At 52.3% G+C, this 21,006-nt stretch overlaps 1 protein-coding gene across 4 annotated transcripts in view; it reads left to right on the top strand.

The window, feature by feature from the left end:
- Positions 1-9,506: 9,506 nt before the first annotated feature.
- The window catches only part of MYT1 (myelin transcription factor 1), a 66,557-nt gene continuing 55,057 nt past the window's right edge, over positions 9,507-21,006 (top strand). For 2 of the 4 annotated variants that reach the window (XM_043553353.1, XM_043553354.1), the window contains exon 1: positions 9,507-9,924. The gene's annotated coding sequence lies outside the window, so the exon portion shown is untranslated. Of the gene's footprint in view, positions 9,925-9,948; positions 10,408-21,006 lie in introns of those variants that run through there. The other 2 variants (XM_043553351.1, XM_043553352.1) reach the window with 2 other exon arrangements.

The raw sequence follows: 21,006 nt of genomic DNA, 5'->3' as shown, positions 1-21,006 counted from the left end.
CACTGATCCCCTCCCCCCCACCTGTGCACTCACCCATCCATCCAACCAGCCACCCACCTATCCATTCACCTACCCACCCACCCATCTGTCTGCCCACCTAACCATCCCTCACCCACCCATCCATCCAGCCATCCTCCACTCACCCGTCCATGTATCCACCCAGCCTCCCATCCATCCAGGTACTCATGGATGGAAGAGCTGGGGTGCAGAGGAGTCAGGGCTATTGATGGGCTCATTGTAACCTTATTCAGGAGGCTCAGGGCTCTGGTATGTGTGGTTGGGTGGGAGGGCTGCACAGAGTTTGGAAGGTTCCAAGCTGCTCTTACCCATGAAGGCTAGAATATCTAGAGCTTGAATTGGGTTGAGGTCCAGGGAAAGGTGAAGCCTTGGGACCCTGGGCAGAGCTGCTTGGTCTGCTAGGTCACATGGGCAGTCCTGGGCTGACCAGGCACAAAGCCCTGAGGCCTCTGTTCTCTGTGGTTGTCCTTGTGGATGTATCCTTCAGGCATCTGCCCCTTCAGCCATCCTTACTGCTCCCCCCTGCCCTTCTGGCTTTGTTCATGTTCTCATCAGATGCCTCCTGCTCACTCCAGGACTGGGACTAGCAGCTGAGTCTCATCATCCCTCCCACCCCCATTCTACCTTTCATCCTATGGTGGGGCCCTTCCTCACCCAGAGGCTTTCACTAAGAACCCTTTCTCAGCTCCCACTTGAGGAAGGCACCACTGAAGCCTCTCTTTGTGGTACCGAAGCCCCAGCCCTTTGGGGCCACATCTACAAGTCAAGAACAACAATGTTGGCCTTGTAGGGGGTCCATGTACGCAGCTGCGTGACACCTAGCATAGATAGGATGTCTCTTGTTCTTCCTCCTCAGGGGCTAGACCTGTGGATCAGGTAACCAGTAAGCACACCCTGCTTAGCTCCCTTGGTGGGGCTAGTGTGTTTGTTGGGATGACAAGACAGCATGCACCAGGCTCTGTCTCCCACTACTAGCTCCACGGAGAGCCCCAGCTGCCCTTTCCCTCTTCTGGGATCTGGGGCCCCGGCTGGGATGGGAGGCCCTAGTCACCTCCGGCCCTCACCCCAGGGCACTGTATGTGTGGCTGGGGACTGACAGTTCTGTCCCTTTACTCACCCAGGAATCTGTTCCTGTTACACCCAGAGTGTGGCATTGGCCCCAGGCTCTTGCTCTCCAATGCTGGGTGTGGCTGGAACCACCCCAGGGTCAGCATGTCCTGGGCTCCAGCTTGGGTTTCTCACGACTGAGTCTTGGGAGGGAGTACTTCTCCTGAGGTGACTAGGCTGTTGTTCTCAGACCTCAGCCTGTGGCCAACCAGTACTCACTGGCTCCAAAATCCGTTCCTGCTTCTGTGGGGGTTGGACATTCAGGCAAGGATGTTTCTCTCCCAGGGCTCTGCTGGGGAGCTCCCCTCCCCATGAACCCATCTTGACATTGTGGGCTGTGCTCTCGTGGCCGCTAATAGGCGGGCGCCACCAACCCAGCCTGCCATGGCAACCGCCCGCAGCCTCCCTCTCTGTCCAGGCTCTGGGCAGCTTTATCTCTGAGGCCATCTGTTCTGAGAGCAGAATTCCAGAGCCATTTAAACAGAGCCTGGATCAGGGCAAGGAGTGGAGCCCTCCACCCTCCCACATGTGTGCACACGCGAGAAAACACACGCCTGCGCACACACTCAAGAACGCAACCACACACACTCACACCACATGCATGCACACGCACGCACACCCAAACGAGGCACGAGTCTCGCAGAGAGGCAAAGATAGAATCCAGGCAGGCTTCCACCCGGCCCTCACTTGCTCCTGGGCCCTGGTGGCCTGTCTCCTTTCCTCACCTCTCTCCTTTCTCTCCTTTCCTTACCTCTCTGTCTGTCTGTGCATCCGAGCCCATCCGATTTCTGCCTCACCTCTCTGCCTTTGTCTCTCCTTCGTCCCCGCAGCAGTCTCCTAGTTTGCTTGTCTATATCCATCTCTGTGTCCCATCTCCTTGACCTGGTCTCCAGCCCCTTGCCTCTGGGGCTGTTCTCTGTCTCTCTCCCACCAGTCCAGCTGATCTCTTCCTCTTGCCTTCTCTGTCCTCACGAGGCTTCTGGTCCTGTTCCTGGTCCTGGGTGTGCCCAGAACAGTCAGGCAGAGCCAGCTGCTTGCTCATTCCCCAGGTCTGGATGCTTCTGCTCTCCCTTTCCTCCCCTGCTCTGCCCCAGGATGGTCAGAGGTCGGGGGCTATCAGACACTGCTCTCAGCTTCCTGGGTTCCCCATGCCCTGGGGTAGTCTGCCCGTAGCTTCCTCTATGACCCTTCACTGTCTGGGCATGCGGTACTCAGCCTCTCTGGGACCACCCCAGTTCTTTCTGAGGTCTGACCTGAGTGCTTGTGCTGTGGCAGTGCAGTGACCTTCCCTTCTGGGGCTGAGCACTTGGTAAATCTGCTGAGAGCTGCCCATAGACAAGCAGACAGGGGAACCAAAGGGGTAGACCCGGGGGGCTTCTTGGGCACATGTATTGGGCGGGGCTCTGTTGGAGCCCACTGGAAGCCTGAACTTCCAGGTGCAAGCCTGAACTTCCAATGGCCATGATCTGAAATGCCTTCCAGGGCACCTGGCTGGCTCAGTCGGTGGAGCATGTGACTCTTGATTCCAGGGTCATGAGTTCGAGCCCCATGCTCGGTGTGGGGCCTACTTAAAAACAAAAAAAGAAGAAAAATGAAATGCTTTCCCAGCCTGGGCTTCTGTGGTCCTTGGAGACCATAACAGGCCCAACGGGGAAGGCCCTACTCTACCTATTCTTCAATCATGTAGTGCTGAACACTGGGGCCTGTTTAAGTCTCAACTAGGAATATACCTGTGGCTGGGCCTTCTAGGGGTCAGGGTGATTGTGCCCAATGCTGTCCTGGCTTCTGCTCAAAGGAATGGAGGTACCGCGACCGCACAAGCCCCTGGGAGGGCCTGGGGTGGTGGCTGCATGCACAACTGGAGAAGTATCCTACAGACGGAGCTCTCCCTGGGGGCCTGTAGGTCACACAGGCTCTTGTGCTGGTCCCTGAGCACACTTTAAGCAGGGGTAGGGTGGGGCAGGTGGTGGATGGTGCATGGGGGGTGGAGGAACCTTGAGGACCACTCCCTGCAGCCCCTCAGGCCTTCAGAGAATACATTCTTTGTCTCACCTGACTCTGAGCTTGTCCAAGTGGTTTTTCCATGTGACGGATTATGAAGCTGTTTGGTTTTAGTAAAGAAAACAGCACCAGGGGCGCCTGGGTGGCACAGTCGGTTAAGCGTCCGACTTCAGCCAGGTCACGATCTCGCGGTCCGTGGGTTCGAGCCCCGCGTCGGGCTCTGGGCTGATGGCTCAGAGCCTGGAGCCTGTTTCCGATTCTGTGTCTCCCTCTCTCTCTGCCCCTCCCCCGTTCATGCTCTGTCTCTCTCTGTCCCAAAAATAAATAAACGTTGAAAAAAAAAATTAAAAAAAAAACAAAACAGCACCGGTGTTCCCAGACTCCCCCCTTTGTGACTTTAAATAACCATTCTTAATTAATTACATCCAAAGGATGCATTTTCCCAAAGTTAGGGAGTCCTAATCAGATGGTATCTGTTGTGCCAGGAAGGAGCCTTTCAGACTTTCAGGGAAGGGGTCTCCAAGGTTGAGAGGCCAGGGGGTGTGAGGGGATGACCACTAGCCAACACGTATGGGCCCCACCTGAGGACCCGCAGGGAAGGTGTCCCAATTGCTCTGGCTCTGCAGATGAGTAAACTGAATCACGGAAGGGTTTGATAAGAGGTCACTTCTCTGCAAGCACATCATCACTGCAGATGAGAGACAGTGACCAACCTGGAGGGACTGCCCACCCTGCCCTACAGCCTCTGCAGCCACTTCGGTAGCCTCCACTCCCACTTGCCTCTGCTCTGCCTCCCACCTGCCCGTTTGCCCTACCTGCCGCTGTTCTCCCTGCCTCCCCACACCTTCACCAGGCTCTCTCAGTACCACCTCTAACCAGATGACTCATCTTTCATTTCCAGACTGATCTTCGCCCCGAGCCTCAGACTAGAGCCCACATCCTGGGGACAACAGAGCTGCCAATTCCCACAAACCTGCTCCCCCTGCCACAGCTCCCCTTCTCAGTAAGTCAGCTTTGCCCCCACCCAATGGCTCAGGCTACAGCCTGGAGTCCCACCTCACATCTAGACCTTCAGCAGCCTGACCTGGGGTACTCTTGCCCTTGGACCACCTGCCTGTCTATTTCCTGCCAGTTGACCTCACTGAAGCCCTCACTGCAGGTGTGGAGACATTCAACCAGTCACAGGGCTGTGAGGGGATAGGGGATCTGCCAGATCTGCCTCCCCCTGGCTCCAGGATAGTGAAGCCTGACTCCCCAACACCTATTCCTCCAGCTTGCAAGACAGCCTTGGAGTGCCCGGCACCCTTGCTGGCCTGAGCAGATGGTTTTCATCACCAACAGGCTTTATTTAAGGGTGAGTCTATGAAGACAGAGACTGGGAGTTCCTTTTCTCAGCCATATCATGTGAGAGACCACTTTTGAGAGCTTCTGTTCTAGAGGAATGCTCTGGAAGACATGGGGCTTCATGTACCCCTCTTACCTTGCAGGGGTCCATGCCTGGGGCCCTTCATAGCCTGGAGAGCCCCACCCAGTCCTATCTTCAGGCCTGCTCCAGAGTCAGTGAATGTAGGACTCCTGTTATGGGCCTCAGCCTCCACACACTGCACCCAGGCCTCCACCTGTGGGAGGTAGACACCTGCACACAAGCAGGCCAGTACCTACAGCTGAGGATGGGATGGGGCTTCCTAGGGAGGTGACATCTGAGTTGCCTCAGGGGTAAGTGGGAGCTTCCTCCCAGCATCAGGGAAATCTAGCAGAGGGGATGGCCAGGCTCTGAGTTGGTACTGTCCAGCCAGGTCCGATCATTGTGCCAAAGGGTGCTGGTAGGCAGTGACGGGTCATGGACATGGAAGGAGGCAAGAGGGGCCATGCCAGAAAGGCCTCCTCCACTCCCACCCTCCACCTCCACTCCCCCATCATCCCCACTCTTGGTCTGGGGAGCAGTTGAAGGTCCCAACCCAAGTTCCTCCCCTTGTCCCTGCAAGTTCCACACCTCCTAACTTTACATCTCTGAGGGAGTTGGTTCCTGGCCCTCCCATTCACCTTCCTTCACCCCTCCCCACAAGCCTTTCCACGTGGGTGGTAAGTAGTCCGTAGTTCAGGGGTACAGGGGCCTGTCCCCTTGGCTCCCGTTGTGTCAGGGGGAGGCTAGGACTCTGGGGAGTCTGGACCTGATCCCACCCCACCCATCCAGCCTGGTCTTCCACCAGGTTTCTGGCCTGACTCCAGTCTGGGGTGCAGCAAAGAGAACGGGAAAGTAGGAGGAGGAAGGGGAGGGGAGAGGGAAAGTGGGAAGAGCCCCTCCCCTCCCTCATTTGTTTGTCCCCTAGCATGAGGGGGCTTCCTCTTTGCTTTCCCCCACCTGCAGGCGGGGCTCATTGTCTGGGGTCTCCAGCCCATTGTGTGGGGAAGGGAGCCTCATTGGCAGGGCATCAATTTGTGATTATCTGCTCCCTGGCCCTGATTGGCTGCATGAGAAGGAGACTCCCCAGGGCCCTGTGACACAGAAGTTTGTGTAGCAACTTTTTCCAGCGTGATGTGACCGTGTGTCCAAGCTTCCGAGTGGAGGTGTGCCCGCCCAGCCAGGATGATGCTCTGTGGGACCTTCCTGGGTGCGTACCTTTCTCCAGCCCTGCGCACCCCTCCCTGGGCCTGTTCACACATTTCTGCCTGGCTGCCAAAGGGACTAATTAGCTGTGTGTCCGTCAGCACTCTGTGCTCTTTTCTGGGCAGCTGAGGAGGTGATAGACATACGCTTGTTCCTGAGCGAGGCCAGGTCCTTGGCCTGATGCCTCTCCTTTCAGCTGATTGCGTGGCTTGCAGACACCCCTGTTAAGGCTGCCCTGTTTGTGGGCTTGCCTTCAAAGGTTGAAGGTGAGAAGGACAGTGGGTGGGGGGAGGTGTATGTGTGCAGGTGTAGGGACCATGAGACTCTGGGAGAAGGTGGGGTGGAAAGAAGGCATGTGTGTATACTGACCAATATGCACCTGAGACTAACTGTAGTAAAGGGGCTTTGGCTGGGACTGCTGCTGTTTGTGTTCCCAGCATGTGCAGAGTTGTCCTGTGTGTGTGTGTGTGTGTGTGTGTTTGTGTGTGTGTGTGTGCATGTGTGTGTGAAACATTAACACAGTGTTAGAGCAAGAATTAGTGTGTGAGCCCCACAATATCCTCCCAAATTTGTATGTCTTCTTACTATGTATGTTCACACAGTGTCAAAGGGTTCGTGTGTTTGATGTTCCAGCATAAAACCATCTCACAATATGAGCCAGAGAGAGAGAGAGAGAGAGAGAGAGAGAGAGTGTGTGTGTGTGTGAAAGGCTCACAACCCAGCAAGTGTGAGACAGGCAGAGTCAGCCCAGGGTGTTGGTAAGAGAGGCTCTCGGTTTTGTTTGCTCCATCTGCCAGAGCCTGCCTGGGGCAGCGGCCCCCTCGCCCTCAGCTGTTCCTATACAATATTAATGCTGACCATCTCGGCTCCACACACAACGGCCCTAATTGTCGTCTGCAGCTTTAAGGCGGGCGCCCATCTGCAGGGAAGCTTTCAGAAGGAAACAAGAAAACTCTCACCCCCAGCTGGTCACCGGAGAAGGTGCCAATTACAGATGCAGAAAGTTTAGACCAAAATTACTTGAAAGAGTTTTTATGAAGCAAATGAACTGACACTTGGAATGTCTGTGTGCAGATTTGCACAAGTAATTACATTTTATTTGAAATGATCTTACCAGCTAAGCAATCATTAAGCCTGCTTCCCCCACCTCCCACAAAGCACTTCCTTAGCAAGCAGTCACAAGTTTGGTTTTGCAAATCTCCCCCTTTTCTCCCTGTGTGGAGTTAGGAGGACCCTCCAGTCGGACGGATGTTGTTCCCTGTGGATCTCCCAAACTTAAAAGTCCTATGCAACTTGCCGACAGATTTTTACCAAATAAAGCTTAAAGAACAATATACTCCATTCTTAGTTATGGAAAAGAAAATATGTTATGATTAAAAGAGTCCTGGCAGTTTTCCACCCTGTATAAGAAAGTTTTCAGTTATGCCTTGCTGTTGTCCCTTGCAAGCGGGGCCGGGGGACTTGGGTTAGACTTGCTTCTCCCAGCCCGGAGTCCTGACAAGACTTCAGTGTGCTGAGAACAAAGGGCCTGGCTCCAGGGGCGGGAGCGCTGTCCAAAGTGCTGATCAGACCGCAGGCGCGTCCGCACCCACCGCTCGGGCTGAAGGAAGAAGCCAAACCTTAGCAAGTTGCCGGCACAGTCCCTTCCCTGCTCCTTGCCTGTAACCACTCTTTGTTCTCTAGATGGAGTCGGCTAAAGATTTTGAACCTTTCCTCATCAAAACCCATCTTCTGAAACGGCTCATTCAACTGTAACCTCCCGGGGCTTCTCTCCAGGTTCTTGGAACAGGCAGCGATTTGAAATTTCCAAGCACATTCAGAAATGCTCACCCGAGCAGCCTCAGGTGGAGTCCGAAGGGTCCGTTCCCGGCCACCGGAGCTACACACCTCAGGAAGCCGTGGTTGCTCAATGGGGGAGGTGTGAAATGATGAAAGGCAGAGGTTTGCACAAGTACAATTTATGTTACCTGGAAAAGAGTTATGCTGCACCGGGGCCTTTGGTTGCACATACTGATCTCTCCCCGTTGTTGATTCTGTTTGTTGTTGTTCTCTAAGTTTGACTGTCACATATCTGAATTAAATACTTTCATGAAACACTGGGTATTGTTGGGGAATACGGCTGATTCAGCACCGGCCCTCCCTTTGATTCTATCTTCCTCGCCGAACAATGGCGTGCAGGGCTGCCCGAGCCTGCAGCCTGCCGATAAGAGTTTAATAGAATTTCTGAATGCCAAAGGTTTGGGATGTAAAATATCCCAGCACTCACAGCGTGTCCAGAGGAGACAGAAAATGGCTTTTCAGGAGAGCTCTCAACTGAATATGTCCTTCTATGCTAATGGATGTGAGCTCACAAAAGAATAAAAACAATGGTAGGCAGTCATTGTAGGAGCCTCAAACTGTTCTCATTTGGCTAATTAATATTTCATCCTCAGTTTTACCAGTGAACGCTTGCGTTTATTTCCTTTTACTCAGTTTAAAAGATTGCCCCGAGTACATTATGCATTTTGTTTGTTGAGAATAATGTGTGTGTATATAAGAACTGAACATACTTGCTTTTAGTATGAAGCTCCTTGGTTTACGTGTAATGTGGCAACAACACTGCGTGTTAAAAATAATCGCTTGCGGAAGAGTTTCAGCTGATTTTTAGAACATGCTTTCTCTGAGGAAGCTGTTTTCTCTCTAATTCATGCTTTTGGTAGCCTGAGCTTTTTAATGCTGATTAAGTTGCCGGGGTGGGGGTGGGGGTGGGGGTGGGGGTTGTGTTCCTGCATAACGAACCAGGAAATGATATTTACTACGTTGAAATCTCTGCCCTGAACTTCAGAGCCAAGGGCTGGCCTGCTTTTGCACTGGTCTGAGGCAGCCGCTCTTCACAGGCATCTAAAACCCAGCCTGTCTCACGGTACAGTTTCTAACAAACTGATTATGATAATGAACGTTTGTTTGCCTGATTTATCAGGCAAGTTTGGAAGGAAGTTTGGATAGTAAGCAAGAATACCCTGGCTCTCACTGAGGTAGTTCCTGCATTTATCCTTGAAAGTGGAAAACAATTCGGCTGTTTGAGGAGTAGGTGGGCAGTTCCATTATGTGTGTGATGCCTTTTCCTCCTCTCGATTTTCATTGGATAGCTCCTTTCAGGCAGTTGAAAAAGACTCAAAAAGAGCAGAGAACTTGAGCTGTGTGTTTCCCTCTGGTTGGGATAAGCTTAGTGACTTTAGGGCATAGAGTACTTGTGCCCAAGATCTCATTAAGAGGATTTTATTATTTTAAAACTTAAACCAAAAACAGAATGTGTGATAAAAGAAAAAATATCTTTTCCTGATCTATTCTTTGTGTGTATGCCTTTATTTTTGGGTCTGTGGTCATAGGTACCTTTTACGAACTTCAAAAAAAAAAAACACATATCCTTGTAAGTCACTGATACTTGAACATGCAGATGAACCACTATGTAACCCTCCTGGTTCATCTGAGTAATAAATTCTGCAGTCCATTCTTTATGATGGTAGGTCATATTCCTAACCACCAATAAATATTGTAAAGTACTTTCGCTGCAGCAGTGCTAACCCAGGGCATCTGTCATTCTGGTTGCTGCTATTAGGAATTATTGGACTGAACCACTGCTGGAAACAGCACAGGGGGGTGAGTATGGCGGCTGTGACGCTCTCTGCCCTTTTGTGTGTTTTGCATAAAAAACCCCCAATCATGCTGCATATTAATTATGATTCAGTGTGGGCAAACACAGGCACCTTCTGTTGGCTGATGCTTGGAGCAGGAGACAGGGGCTCTGCCGGCCTGGGCACCTCTCACTCCCCAAGTCAGCAGACCCATCTTTCTGATGCTATACTGTAAATTTATTTCACCTCGGAGAGTAAACAGATATATTGGAGCCCCAAGGGTTCATGGGTAGCGTATTTACAAAGGAGCCTCTCCGCCAGCCCGTGCCACCGCTGCTAATGAGAGCGGTCATTAAGTAAATGAGACGTCGCCTTTAGCTGGCTTAGGAGTCGCACACTAAGGGGAGAAGATATTTAATTGAAACCCGCACACAGGCTTCCCCACATGTGACCGCTGTAAGGGAGGCAGCTGCCTCCCCTCTCCTCCCCCGTCCACCCTGCACCCCCCATGTAAATTTCATGATTGCTTTCCGTGATGTCATTTTGAAGGAGGACAGACAATAGCTGTGGGGAAAGGTAAGTCCATGTTATGCTCTTTCGCTGACAAAGGCAGATATCCAAGCGCTTGGCTTTTCCCCTTGGACCGAGACAGGGAGAGGGCGCGCGAGCAGAGTTAATTTCTAAGATGAAGGCTTTCTTTGCAGGAAAAGCAGGTCTGGGGATGGCTTTTTAAAGCTGCTCTGTTGGACTGAGGCTTTCTTCTCCTACCGGGTCTGCCCGTGGCTGTTTTCCTTCTCTTTTTCTGTCTCTCCCTGGCTTGTTCACGCGCTCGGCCTCTCTGAGAGTCTAGTGGACACGTAGTGCGTCTGACAGAAAAGACATTGGGGGTATCGTGTACCAAGGCAAGAAACTTTATGTGCATTTCTGGAAGAGGAACCCAGCAGCTATGTGGTGGGGGGAAATGCTGCCTTGTTAAACAGAAGACTTCTCTGAAGTGGGGATCTCAGAGTTGGTACCTCGTGTGAGCCCCCACCCAAGACACCGAGGAGAGATGGTCATGTGAGCATTTTGTCTTTGCGTGTCATGTATTTCTAAACTTAAGGAGCAGCGTCTAGGGTGCATGTGTTTGTGGGGTAGGCGCACAGAACTCAATACTGGCTGTCCTTCTCAGCTCCGTTTCCTGCCGTGAGGGGGGTCATGAGTGTGGTTGCTTATAATATTAGTGTAACTGAATTTGTGTATTTAAAACTGAAAATCAGGGTTGGCCAGGAAAGATGGTGTGAGCTTTGAACAACATAATGCCGTTGCCCGTGGGATATGTTCTGGGGCGAGGGACTTTGTTTTGTCCGTTGGATTCATTTCCTTCTTTGTGAATCAGGAAATAAACAAGCCCATGGTGGCCCTAGTGTTGTGGTAGCGGGTCCTCACCACGAGGGTCCTACTTACTGTTTCTGAGTCACAGAGGGCTTTTCGGGTCTCAGTGCCTCCTTCGCATCAGTGGACATCATTGGCTGGTCAAGTTGGGCATGTAATTTCTGAAACAAAACATCTGAGAGGTGTGTCTGGTAGTGGGCCATCAGGCTGTGTCACTATAGTGGTGATAATGATAGTGATTATTACTATTATCCTTTTGGGAGAGGGAGGTGAGGAATTTTGCCCCAGTGGTCTAAAAAACAAACCTTGAGGTTAGAGGAACCTGAGGGCATCTCTGAGGCTGGTGGCTGAGCGAACAAAAGGCAGGAACAGTGGTGGGACAAACCTCGAGGAGGTGAGCCTCAGTCTTGGTGAGCGGCTATGCTCGGACTCGGACTCTTGAGATGCTGGCAGAGCCCGCCCTGCCCTCACTCCAGCCCCGTGTGTGTGTGTGGGGTGTCCTTGCCTGGGGCTGGGTGGAAGCCGGGGAGAGGCCCAGGATCCTCACCACCAGGGCTTCCTTCCCATTGGTCCTTGGCTGTGATTATCACCTCCTTCCATATGGCCCTGTTAATTAATGGTAAACAAAATAGTAGGAGAGCAGAGATTGGAGTTTTGTGGTGCCAGCAGGGAGGGTGTCACCAACAGGGCAGGACTCTGCCTGTCTCCCCAGAGTTGTTCACTGTGCAGAGGAGGCTGATCGGGGTTTAGAGAGCAGTTTGTTTGCAAAGACGAGGTGGCAGTTTCATGACCCGTTGTGTTCCTGGACCTGGAGACTGGAGGCCCCTATAAGTTCCCTCTCCACCCCCGGCACCACCTGATCTCACAGGATGTTTAAGGATCCAGGGACCTGAGCAGGGGCCGTGGAGAGCTTGACATGTGTGAGAATTTGACGTGGAGGCCTTTCCATCCTGGAACCACCTGGGCTCTAACTTCCTTGGACCACAGGGCCCAGATGTGGGCCTGGGAGCTCTCCAGGGCAGGGGAGCTGCTTCTGTGTAAAGTGTAACCCAGGGGGCCTGTGTGACCCTCAGGCATTGTCCGCAGGTCTGGAGGCAGCCCCAAATATTCAGAGCCAATGCTCTGGGCGCTCTTGGAAGATTCTGGTAAAGGCAGCTGTCACCCATTGCCCTGAGTCCTCCTGGTGCCAGAGGGGGAGAATCTGTGGGCAGAGCCTTTGGTGCTACAAAGTTGCTCTGTCCTGGAGCTGGGCAGGGGTCTCAACAGCTTTTACTGGAAAGCCCCGTCAATGCCCAGAGGCATCAGGGAGAGGCTGGCAGAGAGTGTTGCCATGGGAGCCCTCACTGGGCACTCAGACGCGCCCCAGGCAGCTGACCTATCCCCTGGCCCTGGCTGTGGGGGGCAGTCTTCCTTGGTGCCGCCCAGAGCCCAGCCCCTCCTCTCTGGGCCCTCTTGTCCTCCTCTGGCCTGGGGTCACCAAATGTGTCCATGAGGACATGGGTGGCTCTGAGTGAGCATGTGGGGTGGGGCAGGGAGGGTCTGTGCTAACTCTGGTTGGTGGAGTTGGGAGTGTGTGCAGCTCAGAGCTGGGCCGATAGCTGTCCTGGGGGCACCCACCCTTGGGCAAAAGTTTGTGTGGACCAGCACTGGGCAGAGACAGCAGGACAAGCTTCCTGCAGACTGAAAATGTACCAGACAAGTACCCCTGGGCCTCCCACAGCCACCCTGATGGCAGTGGGCCGGCTGGTGGGGCCGAGCTCCTCCCTGATGGACTCCACTCAAGAGGCATGTCTTCTGGGTGAAGAGTGAGCAGGTCATGGTGCTGCTTAACCCTGCCTGGGCTGGGGATGGTGAGACCAGAGTCGACCAGAACACCTTGGTCAGCTCTTGTCCTGGAGCAGACCGGGAGGCAGGGAGCTGGCCTGGCCGGCAGGACCGAGGTGTGTCTGTTGGGCAGGAGGGGACAGCCAGTAGTCACCTGATCCTGGGGCAGACAGGGCACTGGGCAGCCAGACTTGCACATTACTCAGGCATATTGGAAAGATAAACCCTGTGCCTGTCCTGGCCCTGGAAGACCCATTCCAGATCTCCCTTTTGTTGGCTTTTATCTTGTAGAGTACTGGACAGGAGAGCCCAGAGGGGACCTGGCTGGGGGTGCCCTCCCTCTACTCCCCTCAGCTTCTAGATTCTCCCCCTCTGCTCTTTCCTTGTGAACTCACTCAGGAATAAGCCAGAATTTAGTTGTCTACAGATGTAATTTTAATGGGAATTTTGTGGTGTGACTTTTACACAAAAATGGTCTTCGGGAGCCAGCAACATTTCGAGATTATCAGCCCCCAAAATGCTGTGTTTCCCAGAAGGAATGAGAATAGCTGCCACTGGTGGTGCCCCCAGGGTGGCTCTATGCTACTTGAAGACCACCCCCCCCCAGGATGGCTCTGTGCTCCCTGAAGACCCCCCTACCCAGGATGGCTCTATGCTCCTTGAAGCCCCCCCCCCAGGATGGCTCTGTGCTCCCTGAATACCACCCCCCCCAGGGTGGCTCTGTGCTCCCTGAAGACCCCAGGACCTGTTCTTTCTTAGAAGCCCCTCTATAGGGATAGCCTGCTACCCAGCCTAGAGTGCTTGCTGGAGTGGAATGTCTTGAGGTTCTCCACATATTTTCTGTCTTTTATGAACAGCTGAATTTCCCCAAATGTTGCCTAAAGAAAATCCTCAAAACAAAACGGGATAGACGTTTTTCACCTGACTTGAAATGCTTTTGCTCTCAGACTTCCATCAAGCTTGCATCACAGAAGATAGATTACTGAATACTTACAATTGGTGTCCTCTCTATCTTCAGCATTACTGAAGCCGACCCTGTGTTGGTTTCGCACGTTTTCCCTTGCTTGGCTTATGCGGTTAGGAGCAAAGATGCTTTACTTATGAGAACAGGGGCTTTACCCATTGTTTCTTCCTTCCTGCCTTTTACAATGTGTACTTAAAAAACGCAACGTTATTTCAATCAAATGACATGCAAGTAACTCAGAGGACAGTTCCAATGTGCCCCAGCCAAGCTGTGAATATACCTGCCTCTGTGGGGATTAGTCCAGCGGTTGGAGAGGTTGTCAAGCACTGACGAGCGTCCAGGGCCTTGTGGCCACCTTCCGGCCAGCCCTGGGGACCGGAAGGGGCGGTTTGCCCCGGGATCGCTCGGATTCGGTACACCAGGGGGTTGTGGCCTGCACGGAGGGTGCGTGTGGCAGGTCCTTGAAGGACGGGCTGGCTCGGTCTCCCTGCATTGCTCAGGGTGGTGGGCAAGGTGCGAGTGAGCGTGTGTGATTTGGATGTTGTGAGGAAAAGCGGACGCGCCATATGGTCTGAGTTGCTGACAGATTAGCCTGCCGGGCTTCCACCTCTCACCCTCACGCCTGGCTTCACACCTTGATCGTGCTCGACATCAGTCTGAGGGTGCCGGCAAAAGCCATCTGGGTCCTCTCCCTTTTCCCCACTTTGTTGCCTAAAAACGACACGTGAGAGGAGTAGCACAAGGGAGAGGGTCCCTGGAGCCCCAGGGCTGCTCTGCCTCTGCCCTGGAGGGAGAGGGTCTTAGGTTCTCTCTGCTGGGCCCGACCTTAGCGCCCCACCAGGCTCTGGTGCCTGTTTTAGAAGGTCCTAGAGGGACTGTGGCGCTCCCAGACCTCAAACTGACAGCAGCAAATGCCTCGGGAGTGATGCCCTGGGTCGCAGTGCACCAGACCCGTAGTTCTGAGGGTCCCGGAGGCGCATCGCTGATTTCGGAGCCCTTCAGTCTTTACGGGACTTGTTGAATCCTGACACGAATCAGCATCAGCAGCCAACCTGTGTACATCCGAGTGGTTCCTAACTGGAAGGGCAGGCTGTTCTCCGGAAGGCCTTTCATAGACTCAGAGCTTCTCCTGGGATGTGAATAAGGAGCCTAGGGACAGGGGTCTTCTCAGTGCCGGTTTTTCTGGGGCAGTGACAGTCCTAGGGTCCCCTAGACTAGGTGGTTCAAAGCAGCCTGCTCAGTCACAGGACTGCTAACTGAACAATTAATTGGTTTGTTGATCACTGTTTTGCACATGGAGCTGTGCAAAGTCAGAGTCTGGCATCCAAAGTAGAGAGTGCCTCTTGTTAGCACTTTTTAATGGTCTGACTTTGTTTTGGAGAGATGGTTTAGATTTTTGTCTGATCTGTTTTATTTCCACAAAGCCGAGGCCCCAATCCCAGGAGCCCGACCCCAGCTGCGAGTGCTTCTTGAGGCCTCGTTTTGCACCAAAGCAGATTAGCTGGGAGGGTTCTCCTCCCTGCAACACACACAAGCCAGCAGTTTCCACCATCTGTGAAGGGCCTAAAGCCTTCTCTCATCTAGTGGTTCTGATGCTTCCTAGAGAGGCCATGAAGCAGTCAGAAAAGCCCACAGAGGCCCTGAAGTACTGAAGTTGGGGGTCTGAGTCCTCGGTGCATCAGCCCACAGGGAGAAGAAAGGTAGATTTGTTATTAGAACTTCATCCGGCGAAGCTTTGTAGCCCCCTGGAAGGCTGGAGCAGGTCATGAGGGATCAGCTGTCGGCTGCTGGGCCCTGGCTTTGCTTGTCTGGCTGCCAAACACACACGTTCGGCTTCTAAATTCTGAACCTGTAGCTGGGTGTGGAGCTCCCTTCATGCCCCAGCATCTGGGCTCTCTCGCTCAGCTTGCGGGCTGCATCTCTGGCATCTAGAGGCCCAAATGGACTCTGGTAATGAGTTAGAGCCCATTCTTGTGATGCAGGATGCGTTCCTAGAGAGAGCACTCTGATGAGCACGTGTGTTAGCACAGGGTGGGAGGTTCTCCCAGCCCTGTCCTGCTTTGCACCCTCCCAGTGAGGGCCCCCTTCCTGCCCAGAGTCACTCCCAGGCCAGTGGCTTATGGTCTGTGTGAAGTGTTTTTGTTTTCTCCAATTTCTATTGAGTGCTGGTTCTCTGGGTGCTGAGCACTGAACACTCAGATTGGGAAATTAGCATGTGCACTCCCCAATATTTCTAAGCCTAAAAGGCAGCCAGGTGGGCTGTTGCTGGGCAGTGCTAGGAGGATGACAGGTGGGTCCCCCCCCCCGCCTGAAAATTGGGGGTGACTCTCAGCCCTGGAGCTGAGGCTACAATTAAACTCACCAGGGAAGAGCTGCATCATGTCAGCCGCCTGGGGGCTCACCCTTCTCTCCCGAAACAGGAATGCTTCCATGTCCTGCAGTTAGAGGGACTGGGGGTGGGAGAAGGAAAAGGGCACAGTTGTCGAAACTGCCTCCCCCACCCCCGGGGCTTTGAGGCCCCCCCCTCCCCCACAAGCTGCCTGTGCCTGCCTACAGAATGCTCTTCCTGCCTGGATTTTCAGGTCAGCCGCCTGAGAGCCTTCTGACTGAGGGGGACACAAGCCAGGGTGCAGACAGACCCTAAAGGAAGCTTCAAGCAGCTTACTTTCACTGCTTGTACGAGAGAGAGCCCATTCTAGTCGGGTCACCTTCAAACCCTAAATAAAGTGTGTTTTCAATGAGGACGGAAGTGACCATCCTTCCTCTCCCTGGGCTGGACAGTTCTGATTAAGAAAGGCGTTTCTGGGACTCATGGACAGGAGGCACAGGAGCAGAATTCCAGAGAAGGCCTCTCCTGACCCTGGGAGGCCAGTGTGTGCTCTGAAGACCCCAGAGACCTACAGGGAGGGTGCCCAGAAACTAGCCCTCTTGGTTCTCAACCTGGTGGATGAGGCCAGAGCCGTCCTGTTCCCTTCTCACAGCCTTTGTTTCCCCGTGTGCTCTCTAGGATTGAGGCAGGTCACTCTAGATGTAGCCGGTGTGTCTGATCTCGGCTCAGTGAGGCAGGCCTAGGGGTCAGCCTAGCCTTCCACACCCTCCTTTCTGAGCACCTGGCATGTCCCATGCTCTGGGCCTTGGAGAGCAGCAGCCACGGACACAGCAACGGGTGGTGGGGTCCTGGAGGCTGTGAGTGGGTTTCAGTGATAAAGTGGACCCCTTCCCTAGCTCCTCCTCTGGCCTGCAGCCAGGTTTGGTCAGTGGGGTTGGTCAGGAGGAGTGGGACGGAGGTCCCCACCCCAACGCCTTCGCAGACACACTAGCTGCATCCATTTCCCTTGGGCTCCTTCCTTGCTTCTCCTAGCCTCCTGTTCTCTGTTTTTCCTGTTGGCCTGGAGGGGTCTGGGATGTGGGAATGCAAGGGCTTTTGGAAGCCACCTGGCTCCTCATGTGGGGGCAGAGCGCATGTGAGTTTGCTGGCTGACTCACCAGCCCGGGTGGAGGTGGCGACTGGGTCACCGTTGAACCCCACTTGGGGTGGAAAGGTTCTTGAAATTCCTGTGGACCTGCATGGAGGACCCAGTTGTGCTGAGTGGTCTGCTCCTGTTGCCGTCATTCCTGGCACCTGCTTGGGTGTTGGAGGCTTGGCCCAGGTGACTCTGAGGTAGAAGCAGGTCGCCACTGTTGTGCCCCTCCTGGGACACTTGGGCACCCTGGGGCTGAGCACTTTCCCCTCGATCCTGAGACCCTCCCTCCCCTGCTGGCGGGCTCACTGACAGGCCTCCTGGAGAGCTGTCCTGTGATTTCTTTTGGAAAGTCATTATTATGCCGAGCAGTTTAGCTGTTGTTTTTACAGCACTGGTAAGGTTAAAAGCAATAATAATAATAATATAGGAAAGACTCAGCCACAGTAACTGCCTGCAACATGCTATTTGCATTTTTAAGGAAACACTTCTTTGAGACAGCTTGGGTGAAAGGTCACTATTTGCATATAAATGGAAAAGAAAGTGTATGAAGCTGGAAGTTACATCTGTATTATTTTCCCAGCAGTGAGCTGCTGTTGGAGAGATTAAGGGACATGGCTTGGATTTGGCTTTTATAGAATAGAGAAAGTACCAGCGAGGCTGATTTAGAAGCAAAATAATGAGAGAAATGTGCAAAGCTATAGAACTGCCAACTCCCCTGCCCCCACCTCTCTCTTCCCTCATTTTCACCTAAACTCAGCAAAAGCAGGTCTGCTTTGCTCCACTCAGCAAGTCTCCATTTTACTTCTCTCTGAATTCCAGCTTAAAAAAAAAAAAAAAAAAGAGCAAACCTTGCCCTCATTTTCCCCTTGGCCCTGATTGTGTTTCCTGCCAAAAGGTGGTCTAGTGGGTGGGATGCCAATACAGCCTCAAGACCTCCCAAACTCAGGACAGAGACCCCACTGCAGCAGAGCTGGCCCTTCCAGGGCCTGGAGCAGAGAAGGACCCCTGAGAAGTGGGGGCTGAGGACAGGTTGCTCAGGTCTGGGAGCTTCTGGGGGCTGCAGGAATATCTGGGGAAGGGGGAATGAGGGGTCTCGAGGGTGCCCCACCTTTCCTTCAGCCCCTACCTGAAATGTTCAGGGCACAAGGTGCCCCTTCCTTTAGGGTTTTCAGGGTTGTTAGACTCTCCCGAGGGCCTGCCCCGCCCTGCCCCGCTGTCCCTGGGCTCTCTAGAGGGAAGTGGGCAGGCTGAGACAGTTGGAGCTGTTCTTGGCCCAGGATGTTTTGGCCATTGTAGGCTTTAAGGAGCAGTACTGGAGACCAGAAGGTGGAGACATGAAGCTAGAGGGGCCTGAGGGCCCCTCTCCCGAGCTCTGGCTTCAACCCCTCCTCAAAGAGGCCTCCCCTGACCACCTGTTGGTGAAATCACACCCCACACCCCACATTTTAAAAATATATTTTGAAACAAGCTCAAGCTCATGGAAACGTTTCAAATGCAGGACAAAACCCGTTTTTCCTGAGGCACTTGAGAGTATATTTGCCAAGTCTATGTCCATGACCCACTTGTTTGGGTGTTTCCAACAAAGAAGAATTTCTCCTGCAGAATCATGGTCACCTGTATGGGCATCTGGTCCTCAGACAGTGTCCAAACTCCTCCAGATGCCCCAAAGGATGGGCTGAGAATCATGCTATGTGTTCAGTCTTCGTCATGACTTTTGCCCTTCGGAAGAATGCTTGTCAGTTTTTTGTAGAATGCCTCTCAATTTGGGTTTGTTGGCTGCTCCCATGACTGGACTTGGCTTATGTGGAAACACCCAGGTGCGAGGCTCTTCTCCATGCACCTTGATGCTGCTACTTTGGTCACCGGGTTAGATGGCACCATTCCACCCTTTGCTGCTGCAATGACACTTTTTTCTCTTTACAATTCCTAGGTATTTGGGAAGGTACTTGGAAACTATGGAAATACCTCACTCATCATCAAACTACCAATTTATTTATTTTTATTGATCCCTGTATTGACTCATTACTTATTTTATCCAATGGGCTATAATTGTTATTTCGATGCTTCTCCTTGTGGGCCAGTGAGACCACCCAAAGTGGCTTCAAGTCCCGATGCTTCCCCATTACTTTCTGAATGCATCCTTGCTCACCCCAGGCTTCTGTTGTGCTTTCCTGTCCACAGCTTAGAAGCCACTCCACAGCACCTTTTCGGGGGAGGGCTTGGTGCTGGGTGTGCTCCCAGCCTTTCAGTGGACATGTGTGTGCACGTACACACAGTTACACATGTGCATACTTGCACCTACATCTGGACTTACTTCTCTATTTTCTCTATATGTCAAAAAGCACAAGTTCACACTGATGCCCTCCAGTATGAATTCCCCCACAGGGTATATTCTAGGTTTCTGCCTTTCTGTGTAACTTCTTGCCCCAACAGCAAGAAACCTGGTTTCCATTATCCTTTTTTTAAAAATGAATGTAATTTATTGTAAAATTGGCTTACATATAACACCCAGTGCTCATCCCAACGAGTGCCCTCCTCAATGCTCATCACCCACTTTCCCCTCTCCCCCACCCCATCAACCCTCAGGTTGTTCTCTGTATTTAAGAGTCTCTTGTGGTTTGCCTCCCTCCCTCTCTGTTTGTATCTACTTTCCCCACTCCCCTTCCCTTCCCCCATGGTCTTCTGTTAAGTTTCTCAAGTTCCACATATGAGTGAAAACATATGCTCTTTCCTTTTCTGACTGACTTATTTCACTCATCACAATATCCCCCAGTTCCATCCATGTTGCTGCAAATGGCAGGATTTCATTCTTTCTCACTGCCAAGTAGTATTCCATTGTATATATAAACCACATCTTCTTTATCCATTAGTCAGTTGATGGACATTTGGGCTCTGTCCATAACTTGGCTGTTTCCATTGTCCTGAATATATATACTTATTTGATCAACACCCCTTCCCTCCTCTCGGGTGCTGCCCACTATGCCAAAGCCCCCTCCTCATCCACAGTTCATGGGACAGCCCTGTACTCCACTTCAGGCCAGACCTTCTAGGGGATGCTTTCTCCTCCTGCTTGGAGTCTGACACTAGGGGGACTCAAGGGCCTAGTCTGCCCAGGACTGTGGGTTCATGGGCTGTGCTGCAGGAGAAACCCAGTGTAATGTATATATAGCTTCAGGGCTGGATTCTTCTGCTACCTTCCCTTCGAGCAACTTTCTTACATTGAGCAGCATCTTTTTTTTTTTTATCCATTTAGTTTCACTGTTGGGCCAAGTAATATATACCAGGATTATTTCTCATACAAGTTTTTGTTTTTCTTTTTCTTGTAGATAATCATCCCCACCCCTCTCCCCCTGGCTTACTTAGTGTCCAGTGGGTGGCATGCTTTGGGGACTCATGTGTCTCTGGAAGTATTTTTATTCTATTATTTCCCTTGATTGATATATTGTCTGGGCATAGACAGCATACAGGTTGATTTTCAACCTTACAGTTTTGAAGTTCTTGCTTCCTCACTGAGAAACCTGATACCATTTTGACAATATCTTTCGTCTGTGACCTTTCCGCTGTGGAAGCTTGTAGGGCCCTCTCGGTACTCCTGGTAGTTCAGAATTTTACTGTGGCTCAGCTTGGTTGGAGCAGGTGTGTGTTCACTAACTGCTGGGTACTTAATGGGTCTTCCAATCTAAAAATATAATTTCCTTTAGTTCTGGGAAATTATTTTTTATTACTTAGTTCATACTTTTCTCTCCCATTTTTTTTGGTTCTCTTTTTTCTGGACCTCTGGAGTCGGGTGGGAGGTCTCACCTAGTTTCCCTCCTTATTCCTGTCTCCTTATTTACTTTTCTAGTATACATCTTCACTTCTACCTGCTAGGTCTTGTACTGGATTCTTCATGTTGGGTTTACATTTTATTTCCAAATTGGGAAAGACAGACATGGTGCTGGGGAGCCTTCCCAAATAACTCCCATACCAGTCTCCAGCTTCTGCCACTGGCTGGGCCAGGCCACGTCTACTCTGTCCAGCTGTCCTGGGCTC

This window comes from Prionailurus bengalensis, chromosome A3, assembly GCF_016509475.1.
Source record: "Prionailurus bengalensis isolate Pbe53 chromosome A3, Fcat_Pben_1.1_paternal_pri, whole genome shotgun sequence".
Lineage (NCBI taxonomy): Eukaryota > Metazoa > Chordata > Mammalia > Carnivora > Felidae > Prionailurus > Prionailurus bengalensis.
Note: the sequence above shows the minus strand (reverse complement) of the source record. Positions and strands in the feature narration are given on the sequence as shown.